Genomic DNA, 5,000 nt, shown 5'->3' on the forward strand with positions numbered 1-5,000 from the left:
GAGCAAGTTTTGTTGTTTTGGACAGTGTTACTCCAATAATGGTTTCCAGATCTGTTCAAAAGAATAACCTAATTTATTTGAAACATATATTCAATTTGCTTATTTTCATACATATTCCTTATTGTATTGGCGTTTGAAATTTTGGATTTTGCTTTAGAATTTTGAAATATCGTTTTAGCGTTTCACATCGTGGTGATTTGGAATGATGATTACTTTGCCATATTACCTTTTGTATAGCACTACTTTACTTACATTTGTTAATCAACCTTCCCTGATGTATTATGTCTCCAGTTGCAATTTATTTTATTTTATTTGCCATGTCGGCACCATCGACCAACACAATAGCTTGATGGATAAACCATGTAGGGGAGTTATCTCTTGACTACGTGTTTGTGTGAACCTTCTGGATTGCGAGTGTTGACCTGATGCCGGCGGAGCAAGGAATGGCTGGCTGTGCTTATTGTTTTTGCTTTCTCATTTCTTATATTCATAACCAAACCTATATTTTTTAACTTGAGCTTTATACAATGGGTGTGAAACAAATAAGTCTCCTCACGGGAAAATGTATGAGCTCGGACTCTCTACCTCTCATCCCCAAACCGGTATCCGCCACTTTGGTGGAATATCATTCCTGTTTCCTTACAATATATATATTTATAATATGCATATAGAGATATTATGTATATATCACATATATGTATATATATATCATATATATGTATATACACAAAAAAAAAACTGTTATTGATTGATATATATGTATATATATACATATATTTATATATACATACATATATCTATATCAATCTCTCTCTCTCTCTCTCTCTCTCTCTTTCTCTCTCTCTCTCTCTCTCTCTCTCTCTCTCTCTCTCTCTCTCTATATATATATATATATATATATATATATAATATATATAATATATATATATATATATATATATATATAATATATATATATATTATATATATATATATATATATATATATATATATATATATTATCAACATCGTCAGCCTGTATCATTCCACTGCAAGACGTAGGCCTCTCTCAATCTTTTCCAGTCATTCCAGTCTTGTGTCCAGTTTGCTCCTGTGAAATTAGCTATTTCATCCCGCCATCTTGTCACTGATCTTGCCCATGGTCTCTTTGTGTCATGTATTTCCCATGCTGTCCTGTCTCCGATATATATGTCCTCCCCACTGCCACGTTTTCTTTTTAATGCTCTTAAGTATATCCTCTACTTTTCTTTGTTGCCTGATTCATGTAGTTCTTTTTCCGTCTCTTAAGCTAACTCCTAGCATAAGCTTTTCCATTCCTCTTTGAGTACTAATTTCCTCTTAAGTACTTTGTACGTAATCTATGGTTATGACCCATATGTTATGACGGGGACACATTGGTCAAAAATCTTTCACTTTAGACATAGTGCCAGACGACCTCGTAATATATTACTATGTGTACCGAAGGCACTCCAACCTAGCTTGATTCTCCGTTTTATTTCGGCTTCGCGGGATGTACTCGACTGTATGAGTTGCCCTAGGTATACATACTCGTTCACTGCTTCTAGTACCTCGCCCTGTATTTGTATTTGCTTAACTGGGGTTCGACTGTTGAACATGACTTTAGTCTTTTTCATGTTCATTTTAAGGCCAATCTTCAGACTTTCCCTATTTAAATCGCTTATTAATTGTTGTAATTCATCTGAGGACTCGCCGAAAAAACAATGTCATCTGCAAATTTTAGATTGCTTGAGTGTTCATCCCCTATTTTAATCCCTTTTTCCTTCCAATCTAACTTCTTGAATATTTCCTCTAGGCAAGCTGTAAACAACTTGAGTGAGATGATGTCGCCCTACCTGACACCTTTTTTATAGGTATTTTATCGGTTTCTTCGTCTTGTATCATCTCTATGTATATCATCTAATAATCTACAATATATTTCCTCTACTTCTTGTTTACGAATTGCATCTAGTACTGCCGCTATCCGTACTGAGTCGAATGCCTTTTCGTAATCTATGACCGCCATACACAGAGGCTTCCTATATCCGTTTGTTTTCTCTTTTATTTGGGCTAGTGTGTGGATATGGTCTGTAGTTGAGAATCCGATGTGGAAGCCTGTCTGTTCCCTGGGTTGTTTTGAATCTAATGTATCGGTGATGCAGGGTGTGATGATTTAAGTGAACAGTTTATAGATTACTGAAAGAAGACCTCCTCCTTGTTGTCTTAATGTTTAAAGCCTCATTTATTTTTCGTATGTAAAATTTTCGCACGTTTTCTTTCTTCTTCTTGTTTATATTTTTTTATAGCTCTGTGTATACATATGCACACACACACACACATATGCATGCACACACATACACACATACACATACACATATGCATGCACACACACACACACACACACACACACACACACACACACACACACACACACACTGCCCCCTGTGTTCATCATCATATCTTGCCGCTCCATCTCTCAAGCCAACATCGGGTAGTGTCATTGACGACCTTCAGGTCATTGTCAGTACAGGTTGGACTTAATGAGCATGATGACATAATGTGCTCCATTGTTTGAATCTCGGCTCCACAAGGGCATTCTGGGTTGACTGAATGCCCCCATTTTACCATATTATCCCCAGTTCTAGCCACTTTTGCCCTAGCTCTATTGAGTGTTACCCATTGCACGCGGGGCAGCTCTGTGCCAGGTGGTAGGCAATCGCTTGGGTCTGGCAGTGCTACATTTGTAGTATGTGGATCTATTTCATTCCACTTTGATATCCTATATGATTGTGGAGTTATATTAGGGAGACCAGCCACTGTTGTGAAACTCCTACGTGATTTTAAGCGTTTTGCAACTTCTTGATGGTTGTATAGAGGGTGCCTTGTGTCGCTTAGTTGTTTAGAACGCTCTGTACATGCTATAGTCTCCCGTCGCACTTCTGGTGGGGATATACCACTTAATCTGTAGAGTGCCGGTAATGGGTTGGTCTTAAGATTCCCAGTTATTGTTCGGCACACTCTATTTAATTCAGCGTTCACACGGTTGCCCCCTGTGATGCTAGATCATAGACATCATGGGATTAATAAATGTAAATTTGATAGATAACCACTTATAGACAAAAGGGCAATCAAGGGGCCGTGGCTGAGGATATTTTTGTACAGTTATTGGCTGCACATTTTGTTAAATATCTCTACAGACAAATAAGCTCTCCAGCCAGGAAACTCTCAGAGCAATTTGCCGACAAAAGAGGCAAGGTCAGAGGGAAGTGCATGCAATCACCGTCTAGTATCAACAGCAGTCGTAGGACCTGTACAATGGCACTTGATAAATGCCTGATTATGTGAATGTGCATAAGGCCGACCTGGCTACTTCCTTCAATTAGATCCCCTCACAGGCCATCTGCTTCAGTGGATTAGGAGTGAAATATGTGTGGTCCACTACAATATGAAAACTGATATTCTCCTGTTGAAGCTGTCAACTGAATGGGCAGACGTTCTGAATTTGGATCTGCATAAATGTATTGAAACATTTTATTTCTAGACTTAAGAGATGTCTTATCATCTGCACAAATGCATATATCACTGGCGGATAATGCCAATTTCTTAATATATGTTGTAGTTGTAGTTGATTTGACATTAATTTGTCGTGATACCTCACAGTATCATATTGCAGTACAATGTCTGATCATTATCCTATCAACATTTAGATTTATAAATACAACCATATTACGATAAACTCCTCTTTCCCTCTTCCCTCTCTCTCATTCGCTTGCTCTTTCCCTCCCATCTTCCTCATTTTTTCTCTCGCTTTCACGATCCAGTTTCTGTAGCCCTACTAGTACCCTGGCTAAGAATTGTTCACTCACACTTGTTCACTCTTACGGAGAACAAAATAGATATTATTCTTGTAGTGATTTATCGGGAGATTCTTCTTGCCCCAAAGCAAATCCCCGATTCAATCTGTGCTAACGTGGTAACGTGAATCCTGTCCTGTGTAGGGGTAGGCTGCCACCAGCTGATAAGGGATCAGCACCCGTGTATGTGTGAGACAGTAGGAGACGTGTAAAATGTATGTTATTTATGTGTATGAGTGTATGTCAGTCTGTATGTGGAAAGAAAGAGTTCCTACACAGGTCATTGCCGAGCAGGCGTGGCTAGAGTCAGGTAAGCATTACAGGGTGTCTTGAAAGATATAAAAAGAAAGTCCCGATCATCAAAGTTTATTATTTATTCAGAACAAAAGGTCTCTCCTCCTCCCATACCCAAATATCTCATTCCTTGGCCTGGCCATGAATTAACTATGGCCGCAACCCTTTAAAAATAGTAAAAAATCAATAAAAAAACAAGTGCCAAAAGAGCACAGGTTGTGAGCAGTGCGGTTGCCGAGCTAGGGGCTCATATGCAAGAGGCCATCTGCTGACGATCCACTTTTCTTCTTTCTTTGTTGGATTTATTGGCTATCAACCAGCGGCACTTGCCAAGGTCATTAAGCCAATGTTTCCATTTTTTCTTATCAATCTAGAGAAGGTCATAAAGTTTTGTCTCCTTTAGAAAAATGATTACTTTACTGATTATTTTTTCATTGTTAGATAATAATTTTTTTATACTGAATTCCATATTTTTGGTTTGTAAATAATTTTTTTTATTTTTTGTCTTGGGTTATTGTATTGATGGCATGCTGTTAATATATGATTTATTGATAATATACTATTGCAGTGTTGGCATTGAGGAGGGAATCTTTTTTCTATGTAGGGAGTGAGGTGGGTCGTTCTTGTTGTATTTATCCTGAGGCCCGCCAACACCACCTCCTCCCTTCTGTCTTTTCTGTGGGCTGTGTCCCACATTTTAATTTCTTCTTTGGTTTTGTTATTGATTGGGAGGCTGGTCCACTCACTTTGCCACTGGACGATCCACTTACTTACTTGTTGGATTTATTGGCTATCAACCAGCGGCACATGCCAAGGTCATTAAGCCAATGATTCCATTTTATTTTATCAATCTAT

General features: G+C 38.2%; 1 protein-coding gene across 2 annotated transcripts in view; it reads right to left on the bottom strand.

The window, feature by feature from the left end:
• Window positions 1–4,207: 4,207 nt before the first annotated feature.
• LOC122260808 (uncharacterized) overlaps window positions 4,208–5,000 on the bottom strand; it is an 8,379-nt gene continuing 7,586 nt past the window's right edge. For both annotated transcript variants that reach the window (XR_015192177.1, XM_043028217.2), the window contains one exon: window positions 4,208–5,000. This exon is cut by the window's right edge. The gene's annotated coding sequence lies outside the window, so the exon portion shown is untranslated.

Source organism: Penaeus japonicus, unplaced genomic scaffold, assembly GCF_977035675.1.
Source record: "Penaeus japonicus unplaced genomic scaffold, GWHDUDI00000001_assembly GWHDUDI00000024, whole genome shotgun sequence".
In the NCBI taxonomy this organism is placed as follows: Eukaryota; Metazoa; Arthropoda; class Malacostraca; order Decapoda; family Penaeidae; genus Penaeus; species Penaeus japonicus.